The sequence below is a fragment of the Mycteria americana genome, chromosome 11 (assembly GCF_035582795.1).
Source record: "Mycteria americana isolate JAX WOST 10 ecotype Jacksonville Zoo and Gardens chromosome 11, USCA_MyAme_1.0, whole genome shotgun sequence".
NCBI classification, from domain to species: domain Eukaryota; kingdom Metazoa; phylum Chordata; class Aves; order Ciconiiformes; family Ciconiidae; genus Mycteria; species Mycteria americana.
This window is the reverse complement of record NC_134375.1, coordinates 20,512,026-20,524,212: the sequence shown is the minus strand read 5'-3', so window position 1 is coordinate 20,524,212 and position 12,187 is coordinate 20,512,026.

The window sequence follows — 12,187 nt, the reverse complement described above, 5'->3', positions numbered from 1 at the left end:
CTTTGGACGGACCAGAAAGGAACCTGCCTTCCCCAGAGTCCACCTCTTGTGTTTTACAGGGTGGGGCTGTGAAACCAATGAGGTAGCCCCTGGTGGGGGAAAATCCCAGTCGCTTGGAGCTGCCTCCAGGTTCTCGATGCGGCCTTACCCGCTGCGGACCTTCCCCCCTCCTCGCTGCTTGGTAACCTGCTGCTGCTCCTGCTTCTCAAAGTCACTGCAGCTATGGATGAATGAAATATTTAAAGCATGAACACTGAGTTAATATGGTTTAGAGAAGTGGTGTTTAAAGGACATTAACGTCTCAAATAGTTTTAAACACAACTCCAGGTTTACTGAGGCTAAATCCAACCTAGTTTCAAGAGGACCAGGTCTGCTTTTATGGCTCTGTGCTTCCTGACCACCACATGCTATCCTGTGCTGCTTTGGCTCCCTAGCTGCTCTGGCCACCTTTCTGACTTCTGTGCTTGGGCTGTGATGCTTAGAAGCAGCTTTCAGGTTTAAGAAGTGTTATAAAGCTGCATTTTTTTCCTTCCCTTTTACTTCTGTGTTCCAGAAATACTGACACTTCTTGGGAGCGACAGACGTGCATCTTTTTTTCTTAAAATTCCAGACACTGATGCTTAAGTCTGCCTATTCCAGCTGCTCTGTCAAATAATGCATCCTGTTGAGCTCCTAATCTCAGAGGAAGCTAGGAAGAACTGAAGCATCATCACCCCGGTTGTAAATGCTGTTCTAGGTTGGTTTATGGAGCAGTTGCCCAGCAGATGGCTGTCTGGGGCTGTCTGCAAGATGGACAAACCTGCAGGTCCAGAGGCAAGGTCAGAGGCGAGGAAGCCAGCGCAGCAGCAGCTGCTGGCAGGCCACTGTGGCCGCTTGCGGCAGCTGCGACTTTCCCAGTCGGGCTGCAAAAGTGTCATGGCTCTGTCGGGACAGACAGGCAGCTGGAAGGCCTGAGCCTCTCCTCCGCATCTGTCCTGCTGAGGAAGACCGCGGTCCTCCAGGCTTGGTGATGAGCTGTGCGTTGGAGTTAGTGCTCCCTCCCGTCCCAATCCTATTAGTCTGGGGTGCTGCGGTCTGCAAAAAACATTTAATTCTTGCAAACCCAAGCAGGGACTAGTAATGCCCTGGGTTCAGCTGCTGGGGTTAAGAGCCCAGCTCCTCCCTTAGGGCACCGAGGAGCCTTCGCTTGGTCTGCGTGCTGGCCTCTTGCTTGGTGCTCCAGCCCTTACCTCGGCTGTGCTGTCACCAGCTCGGGCTCACCTGTCTGCAGCCTTAAGCAGTATCTGCTCCAAAAGACTGAGAAATCCCCTATGCTTTCTAATACTTCACTTGTTACTAGCGACTGTAAACTATCTCCCGCCAAACTATCCTTTTTAATATATATTTTTTTAAAGCATTTCAGATCCTTTTTCCAATTTCAATTATCCTAACTGTATTCTCCCTAATCTGAAGTTTTTGCAGAGCTTTGTATTTTGCATGATAAAATTCTGGCTGTTTAACATGCTTGATTTCATTTGGTGCTTTTAGATAAGTAAAACATGGAAGAAGGAAATCAGGAATGAGGGGCTGCTTTCCAAAAACAGTGGTGGGAGGAGAGGAGCTTTGGGAGGGCCGATCAGGCACATCTGCTTGCTTGTTCAAAAACTGAAACCCAGACGCCCTGGACGTGTTTAAAAAGCTGCTCAGGTCTCTCAAGATTCTGCCATACAAAATCTGCCAAATCCTTGCCCCCTGGCGTGTGCAGCCTCAGAATGAGAGAGGGATTTTAACACAGGTAGTTTCCTGCTCACTGAGGGCTCTCTTGCTTTAGGAAGCTCAGATTTGCATTCAAACATTATTTTCTAATTGCCCAGCTTCTTGTGGGAATCAAGGTAGCATATATACAGGTTAATGGTACACAGCAGCAGCAGGTAAGCTGGGTCTCCGTACCAGCAAAGGATACCAATGACATTCATCTTTACGCTCACTTTACTTGCTGATAGTATATGGTTTTGCTATACCAAAATCAGCATAGACTTCCACAAAATGCTTATACTGTACATCTGCCTGGCCCATCCTGCTTTGATGCAAGTGATTTTTCCAGTGGTGATTCAAGGTGCCTGGAAGCATTCCAGAAGTAATCCATGATACATAAATCTTCCATGCTTGCATTTCAAATCTTCCATGCTTGCATTTCAAATCTTCCATGCTTGCATTTCTCTGCCCATTGTGTGCAAGTGGCTTTTGTGTACACTCAGTGTTGCTATATTGACAGAAAGGTCCTTGGAATACCCGGGACAAGTCAGTCTTGATCAAATTTGACTAATTAAAGGAAGTTGCCTGTGGGAGGATTACCGAAGACTCTCCAGTTTGGAAAGGATGTCACACAGTAGATCTTACAAATGGTGAGTAATGTGAAGAGGGTGCATTTACCCATATTTCTCACAGTACAAGACATACAGTGTGTCCAGTGAGGTTATCAAGCAATATTCAAAATAAAAATACTTTTTATATATCGTGTATAATCAAGCTGTATAGGTCATTGCCACAGAATGCAAAGTGCTTTAAAAAAAATCATGGAAGAACAGTTCATCAAGAACTACTGAAAACTGATACAGCTACAGAGGCTTGCACAAGAAGTTCCTGAATTGCAGGTTGATAAGGGAGAGTGTGCCAGGGAAGTCACACCGCGTGCTTTATTCCTTGTGTTCTTTCCCTAAACATCTGCTGCTGGCCACTGTCAGGCCACCCCCAGCTGGTCAGCCCCTCCAGCGTTGACTCATTCATGGGGTTATTCCTCCCCGGGAGCAGGATTTTCTACTTCCCTTTGGCAAACTCCATGCGATTCCTGTTGGTCCAGCTCTCCGGCCTGTTGAGGGCTCTCTGAACGGTGGCACAACCCTCTGGGGTACCAACCACTCCTCCTGGCTTGGCATCCTCTGCGGACTTGCTGAGGGAGCACTCTGTCCCATCCTCCAGGTCATTGACGAAGGTGTTACACAGTCGTGGCCCCAGCACTTGCCCCGGGGCACGCCTCTAGTGACCGGCCCCATCACGAGCCACCTGGACTTCACGCCGCTGACCCCAACCCTCGGAGCCTGGCAGCTCAGCCACTTTTCAGTCCACTGATCTAATCTGTACTTCATCAATTAGTGCAGGGGGATGTCATGGGAGACAGCATCGAAAGCCTTGCCGAAGCCAAGATAAACAACCTCCACTGCTCTCCCCTCATCCACTGAGCCAGTCATCTCACCATCGATGACTCGTCCGCTGGTCTCAGGGGCCTGGGATTGCTGAGGCTGCTCCTGCCAGCAGCTGTAGAAGAAAATACCACAATGAACTGGTGGCTGGCATTTTGGACCTGTCCTACAGCAAGCGATCTTTGACCACGACAAGAATAGTCCCTTCCGGTGGCTTGCAGCCCCTGGGCAGGAATGCACCTCACACATGCAGCGTGGGATGGTTCTCCTCAAGACATCTTGCTTCCAACCGTAACGCGTGACCGTGCTGCTTGCTTGTACGGGCCATGGGCAAAAACGCCTGCTGAGTCAGCGGCACGAAGCCACGTACGCTGTGGCGCTGCGCTGCTGCCATCGGGCGTGCTCTGCACCGAAGGGCTTCGGTAACGCTGCTCGACTGTTCCCGTTTGAAAATAGGCCCAGCTGCCCTGGCAGCTGCTTGCTGGGGACTTTTGCTCCTGACCCAGGGGATGGCAGGGAGATGCCTGCCTTGCAGCCGGGGGCTTCCCGGGGGGGAGGGCTGTAGGGATGGCTGGGATTCCTGCCCCTTCCCCGCTCTCCAGGACGCATTTCGGGTGATCGGCTGCGTGCGGCTGTGCTCATTCATGACGGCAGGCTGACCGCCTGCTCGGCGGCCGTGGATGTGGCTCTGTCTGACCCTGGTTTACGCCGCGCTTTTGTCTTTCTGCCTGGTAGACCCTGCCCTGAGAAAGGCGCTCAGTGGAGGAGAAGGAACGGGCTGCCTGATGCTGGGTGCTTGAAATGGAAAACCATTTCTAATTCAGGGAGATTTGTGTATAAAACTGAGGACATTTTCCATTACCTCAGTGTGTTAGACAGTTCTGCAAGTGTATCTTAAACCTGGTAAAAATGTAAACCTCAAGTAGAGGCTGGACAGGATTTTTACTAACACGTCTCTGAATTCAGACACTTTAAGCTCAGACAGTTCAGTTTATGCTCAGATGGTTCGGTTTAAGCAGTTTACAATGCATAGGTTCTCCCTAGGCTTACTGGAAGCCTGGCTATAAAGATCAGTATCGAAGTCACAGCAATAGGCTATAGATAAGCTTCACTTCCCCTTGCAGGTGACAGTCTGAATGCAGATTTGCTGAAGTCCACGACGCTGTCGCTAACCCTCGGCATTGCCGAGTGGAAGCTTGCGCTGTTTATCTGTGCAACGAGCTGACTTCCCTTCTTCATCGGAGACCCGAGCTCGGGCTTCTCCGGCAGCGCCGCTGCTGCTCCGGGTCTCAGAGAAGTTGCACACGAGCTCTGGATACCAAAATAAATTTTGAGCTGCCCGGTTATGGATTCCCCAATGCTGAAAGCATATCCTAGCGGCAACATTTCTTCTTGGTACTATTTCCTAATACTGTTTCCTAATAGTTATTTATTGCTGGCAGCTGCTTGCTCCTTCCTCCCTCCACTCATACCATCAAAAAATTCTAAACTGCGATTTAGCCTTGAATATTTGTCCCGGTAGACTGAAGGCAAGGAAATAAATTCTCTGTCCCTTCCCATCTTTAATCCCTATGCAGATTTCAGCAGAACCAGCTGAAATGCTGAAAAGGTGTAAAATTACAGCGAGTCCTCCTGCTCGAGCTAAGCCCATGTGATTCAGAAAAGCTCCTGACTGCCTGCATAGACAAATCCTAAAAAAATACTTCCCTCTGAAACATAATCCTCCCGCTCACCCTTGACTCCCTATCAATCACTGCCAGGCAATTATCTGCTCCGTTTACTGCCTCCTGGCCGGAGCCAAAGTTCAGGAACTGGCAGTCGATGGCAGGAGATCACTCGGCGGAGGGAACTCGCTGTTCTCCCAGCCCGGTCACCCACTTCCCAGCAGTTGCGGGCGTGCTTAGCTGCAAGGCGCGCTGAGCTTCTGCAGGGTGGTTGGACCCTGGCTCTAACGGCAGAGGCTTCTCCTGGAAAAGAGCCTGAAGCTGAAGCAGGAGGTCGGAGCAGGGTCTCCGCCTGCTCCGCCAGCACCCGGGGGAACGGGCTGGCATCTGCCGCCGCTGAGATGGGGAAGGTGCGTGGACAGAGAGCCCTGGGCAACCCGCCCGGGCCCTGTCCTTGCCCACCACCCCAGCAGCTCCGGGTGGGGGATCCCACGTCCCCCCTGCCTCCGCTCAGCAACGCTGTGTTGGGACGGCAAAGTTCCCTTTCTGCTGGGCTGGGGAGGTGCCTGGAGGTGGTTCTGCTTCTGCCAAGGGCGTCGTGGATGAGGCACAGTGAGACGGCGCCGGCGTGAAATGCCTGTCTCTCCCAAGATGAGCCATTCCTTGTGACGTGGACAAGTTCTCCTGTGTGCTGATGGAAAGTTCTTGGGGTTTTCCCCATTTTCCTCCCTATGCGTCCAGCTAAGGGGATGAAGCACCCCTCTGTCCCACATACTGTTTGTCCCACAGGCACAGAGTCACTCCTGGCATTTGCAGATCAAAGTCTGTTCTTCCAGGATAATCTGTCTAACCACATTTTCCAACAGTCTGAAGACATTTCTTTAAGGAGTCCGCAAACAAAAGGAAAATTTGTCGTTTTATTTTTGTTTCCTAGTCAACTAGAATCTGTTACAGCTCAGGTTACCCTTTCTGGAAAAGATAAAAGCACGCTGTGTCACTAAGAACTGCCTCAGTCGGACCAAGGATCTCGGCCCGAAGCTCTGCCCCCAGCGAGGAGAACAGGAGGCTCAAAGCACCCAGCCCTGCCTCCCCAGGGTGCCGCCCCGGCTCTGCCACCCACAGCCACGCACTGGGATTTACTGGGCTGGAGACTGTGTCTGCACCTTTGCATTTCAAAGCTCTAGACTCAGTTTTCTGTTTAATCACCTTTTGGACACCGTCCTGGTTTTGGCCTCTACGATACCCGATGGCAGCGAGTGGCACTGTTTAATTACGTGCTGCTTTGTTTTAGATTGGCTGAGTGATGATTTCACTGGTGTTGCTTAAATCTTGTCTTGCGAGAAATAATAACAAAGTGTTTCCTCTTCATCTGTTCTGAAATGATTCGTGACTTTCTGGGCCCTTCTCCTTTGAGTCCTTTTCCAAGCTGATGATTTATTTAACCTCTCCTTGTACAAAGCCATGATCCTCCTTTCCCCCTTTTTTGTATTTCTTCTAGTTCTACATACCATCTTTGATGAAAAGTGTATTCTAGGTCATAGTTTCTATGCAGCCATATTGATATTTTCTGTTTTATTATCTATTATTTTCCCCTGGGCACTGGCACAGTTGGGTAATTAAAATTGGTATTGATTTCTAAATATGCTGAAAAGTTTCTTTATTGAATAGTTGGCTAATATTCTGTCTTCTATAGGCTCTTCTATAATTAAAACCCTCTGGTCCATCATTTCTGGTAAATTTGAATTATCTGAAAAAAAAAAAAAAGCCCTTTTACTAAATTCACAGAGCATTCTTCGCTGAAGGTGGTGTTTACATTGGGAAAGGATGGGGTTTTTAATTTAATCCATGTAGCCTAGCAACATTTACACCATCAATAAACAAATACTGGTTTTCTGAGCAGAAGACTGCCCAGCCCTTCCTTTATCCTGAGTCCGTTGGTAGTAATGGCAATATTGGCAATGCTCAGCCCACTGCATTTAGAGCGTCGTCTTCTTACTTCGTGTCCCTTTTATCCCCACTCCAGCTCACCTGCTAAAGCCTTGCTCAGAATAATGGTAAGATCTTGAAGAGAGGTGTCCATGGAAGATGCTTATCTTGATTTTTATGGTTAGTTTTAGTTGTTAAAGGAGCTGCTTATCATATTAGTCATATGGCTGTTCTACAGTCTCTGAAATGCGATTGCTAGGAAACTTGAAATCTGTTAAATGTTTGCTCACAAGTATTTTCGGAAGGAAGATCTTTGGCAGCTGTGTGTCACTTCTGAAATTTGCCACAATTCAGCTTCGAAGGGGAGGATCTTCTCAAAATCACTGGTTTCCTGGGATGTTTATGTTCAGGAATGTCAGGGCTACCGGCAGTGCCAACCTCACCTGGGTGACCGTGGTGATGAAAACGGGAAATCCAACTTCATTACGTACACGGACGCTTTCAACTGGACATCAAGAATAAGTCTGAGACTCATAAACTCGTAGATCCGCAGAACATATGGCCGAAGGGGCGTCACTTAGTGACCCCCAGCCCCGAGGCAGCTTTGCCCGAGCTCTGCCTGCATCATTTAACGACGGAGAGGATGAGGAGGAAGGTTTACCTGGAGGGGACTCTGCCCCCAAGTTCTGCCCAACCCTTCAGAGCCTTTTCTGTGTCAAATGACAACAGAAACCTCTCTCGGCGATGTGATGCGGCACCTCGAACGGCTGCAAGTCCTTCACGGGTTCTACCTGGCATCTGCCCAGCCCCTGCAAAGCCAGTCTGATCTCAGTTCCTTTAAACCCAGTTAACAGATTACAGCTTCTGCAGACAGAGATGTGAACGCCTCGGGATTCAGCAGCGATAGCTGGCTCTGGCAGGACACGGCACTTTCTCAGACACCATAAAGGGCTACAGGAGAACAGGGGGGTTACATATTTTGGGGAAAAAAGACTCATTTTCACATGGAAGCTTGTTGCATGCAGGATGCAAACCCAAGTGCCTCTCAAAGAATTTTAAATACGTAGTAGAATCCAGCTGGGAAGGCAAAATCTCTTGCGCTCTTGCTAGGTTTTACATTTGGTTTTCTTCTTATTTTTCTCTGAGATGTCTTCTTTTGTTATTCTTTATACATTTAATTAACGTAACAGTTGATAAATTGTTACATGTAGGGTTTTTTTTGTTTTACTTCAGAGTATCTCAAGTACAACGGCTTCTTTAAATAAGTAAACAACACAAATAGTACACATTTTGCTACAATATGTAACTATCTTACTGAAAACCCTGGTGCTCCTGAATTCCTATGTATTAAAACCAATATGCCTTACGACTTGATTTTCATTTTCATAAGATATCAGCTTTTTCTGTCATATGCCATGAAATTCAACTTAAATTAATTCTAAATATACTTTTTTTATTTCTCGTCTTAAGAATTTATTTACTATTTAATGTTTTACTTACTCTTGATGACTCCTTTTTTTCCCCAAGACCTTCTTTGCCCTAAATATTGCCTAAGCGACATCTTGTAATAAATAAATAAATAAATAGAAAAAGAGGTTTCCATTTACTGAAAGCATGGAGCAGTCTTCTTTAATTTCTCTAACTTCTTCCAGAGACCCGAGTATTCATTTCCAAAACAGTGTTCCCTGAGACTTCATCTGGCAATCAAATGCTGCTTCTACGCTTTGGCCGTAATTTTTCTCCTGTTCCAGTAGCTCTCGTCTAATCGGTTTCAATATGAATTTAGAGATGAATGAGAAATCTGTTATTCTCTATATGTCATAAGTAAAATGTAATCTCATTTCCCTGAGGGCAGTTCTTCTCAGCAGTCTGGGAGCCTGAATTGCTGATACAGTGAGTGCTTGCTGCCTTCTCTATTTTATCTTCTTTATTGGGTCTTTTCCTGTAAAAATATATACTGGTCAAAACTCCAACAAGAATTCGACCTTTCCCAAAGTACTGGCCTATTTTAAAGTGCATTTTAAACTATTTGCTTTTGACTGTGAGCAGAAGCTGAACCCTGTGATAGGGATAACTGGGCAAGCAACTGTGCCCTTTAATACGAGATACCGTCACTTCTTGTTCTTATATTCAGCTTCAGTCTGAAAAGACACGTGTTTAATAAAGAGTGCACGGCTTCCCTTTGCTTGAGCTGAAGAAAACAGCTGCTGGAGCAGATCTTTCATGTCTAGCACTTGATCAATTACTTTCTTGAAGTAAGATAACAGAAGTGGATTGGTTTTAGTTTTGTCATTTTTGCCTTCATTGTTTTGTTCTTTGATCTCCAAATATCTCAATTTAAAGGCAACTGATAATTATTTTGGTTTTTTGAAAGCTTCAGATGTGCTGTTGCTGCTGGAGGCAATCCCTGCAAGGCAAGGGGCTGCCCCAACGCCGGGGCGGGGGGACGAGGAGGACCGCAGCAGCCAAGGAGGACCGCGGGAGCTGCGAGATGCTGAGCAGCAGAGCCTGGTCCAGCTCCCTCTGCGTCCCTGCTGTGCCTGGCCGTGGGCCCCACCGAGCCCTGGCCAGACCCCGACCACGGCCAGGCTCTCGGCTCGCGCTTGGCTACCATCCCCGGCAGCTCCCGGTGCCCCTTCCCCGGGGAAGCCGCCGACCCTCGCTGCTCCCGGACACGCTCCCACTGTGGACACCCGGCACCGGCCCCTGTTTCACTCATCACTGAAGCTCTTCTGGAGGATCCTTTCCGTTTTATTTAACCTCCTCTTTCCCGAGCTCATCGTCTCTGTATTTTTCCACAATGGAAATACACTCTTCCCAACTAAACCGACCTTCCCGCAGCTTGCTTTCTAAGCACCAGTACTGTCGCTGTGCAACAGCTCATACTCACGAAGTCCCGAGAAATCCTCCCATATAACCTTTTGGTTATTCCTCGCATATTCAAATCCTGTTTTAGCTGCACTTTCGCTGCTGCAAGAACAGTTTCCATTGTTTTGTCCTTTTTTCCCCTTCACTTTCCACCCCTGTTGAGTTTCTCATTTGCCATGGCTTTTTTTCAGGAGCTAATTATTTGCTTCTCTCTCTGGGCTATTCTTCTGTGTGTCTGAGACTTGAATTTTGATCCCAAGCAACTGGAATACATTTTCCCCTTGTTTAAAGCCTCTCTGTAGGTAAAACCAATTTTGCAAACTGAAAGAAGATTTAAATCAGCATTCTTTCTGTAACAGATTTCTCTCCTTTTAAGCACTGCTTGGATTTCCACAGCATTTCTTTTAAAGTTCGGTGGCAAGGTCTTGAGAAAATGGCAGCTCATTGCTTTTGAGATAAACTCTTATTTTTTTTATAATTTAATATCCCTGCCACTAAGTGGAAAATTTCCCCGTCAGTCTCTGTGCCCATTACGTAGCCTAGGAAGCAGCAATAACACTTACCCTGTCAGCGCTGGGACAGCTCAGATTAAACAACTTTTGCAATTAAAGTGTTTACATATTACAGCCTTTTTCCTCCTTCCTCATTTCGGGCCATTTCATCAATCGACTGTCTTCTCATTGACTGGTTTTTCTGTAGCTCTCCGGCACTGCCACGCTGCTCGGGCTCAGGGGGTTTCTCCTTGTTCTGGTCAAACACCCGACCTCGCTGTCAGCATCCTGAACTGCCTCCCACGACGCCAGCCCGAGCCCTCGTCCTGGGAGTCGGGGGGGTCAACTCATCCTTCTTTGCCCCTTCCAGTCCTTTCTTGTCTTTGCTGTTACGGTTTCATTTCAGCCCGAGGCCAACCAAAATTGCAAGCCTGAAACAAGTTCTTTGCCAGCAAATCTTTCGTAACCTTGTGCTGAGCTTTAAAGGGGTTGATAGGTTTGGAGTGTAAATGAAGTGAGGTTACCTTGCGGTACAAAGCTAAACAGAAAATAAACAGCTAAAATAGCTAAATAAAAAAAAAAAAAGGTCCATTTCTGAGCCAAGCCCCATTTTGATGCTGCAACCTCAAATCTACTAACTGCATAAGGGTTTTCAGATAAGGAGAAATCAGCCAGCTAGCGAGGGGAAAAGCGAAGCAAGCACGGTCTGACTGGGCTGTCAAACGTACGGAGAAAACCAAGAGGAAACACCGTGCTCCTGACTTTGATCAGGTTTTGGTACTTGCAATGCTGTTTGTAATGGCCGTGTTCTTCAGACAGGAGACGGCTCAGCGGGAAGCCGTTCTCAAGTGGAAACTGCAGAGTGATCGGGGCAGAATCGCTTCTGATCTGCTTCTGGGATGCACTCCGCTGTCGGAAAATGCTATGTTCCCACTTGCCTTTATCTCAAAGAGTTCAAATACTCAGAGGCAGGGAGGAGATTGAGGAAGACAGGCCGTAATTACATTCTTCTTTCTCGTATCATTAAATGTGAACAAAGGAACAACTGCAATGCACATCCCCTGCACCGAGAGCCTCCTGCAAACGCACAGACAGAGCCAAACTTCGCCAGCAATCTTCCCATTTCATGGGCAAACCTATGTTCTGCACATGAAAGATTGCTCAGGGTGACAAGAGAAATAAACCCCACAAAATCTGAAGAAGGACTTGACTGAGCTCAGCCAGACAGGGGGCTTGATTAATAATTCAAAATAATACTTTGAACACTAAATGGTGTTTTATGTTCCTCTAAGCCGTAGTATAAACCTAGGCCGAATCTTTTTCAACAGGTTTGCGTCAGCTGTGGCTCAGAAAAACCAGTCACCTCTAAAGGGATGTGAAGAAAGAGAGGAAACAGGTTTTTTTCCTGCATGTTGCCTCTAGTTTCTTGCTGACTGCAAATTAAACCTCAAGGAACTGACATGGCTGCCGTGCGTTTGAAAGGGAACCCCCTCCGCACAACTGCAGATAAGGTGGAGCATCAGTGTGGGGACTGAGCGGCTTTGAGGTGCCATCAGAGTCATAAATGTGTGGGTTTGGGATGCATTCCTGGCTGTCGTTTTTCGGTTTCTCAGTATGCTGAAGCAAACAAAAGACAAGCCCCTTCCCCAAGGCAGCCTGAATTTAAGAATAAGGTGGAAACACGGCAGATGAACACCTCCAAGAGGAGGGAGCACGCAGTACCATGCTGGTCTCCATGCGCCAGCCCCCTTTGCAGATGTTTCTGGAGAGCACTGCCCAGCTGTGGTGGGAGGTGTGGAAAACCACGGACACGTCTGTTTGAAATGGTGACAGGGGACAACGCTGGCAGAACCACTGCTGACGGACTCAACTGAAGACGGCTTGTAAGGGTCGTTGATGGAGAAGATAAGAAATGTGTTTGATGCAGGGGAGGAGAAGGAAGACTGAGAAGTTCGTAGAAAAGTAGAGTGGTGGGAATGATGAGCCAGGAAAGTGGCAGAGTTTATTCTGGACAAGAGTGAAACAAGATTGCATCCCCAGAAGCCAGAAAAAGAGCTGG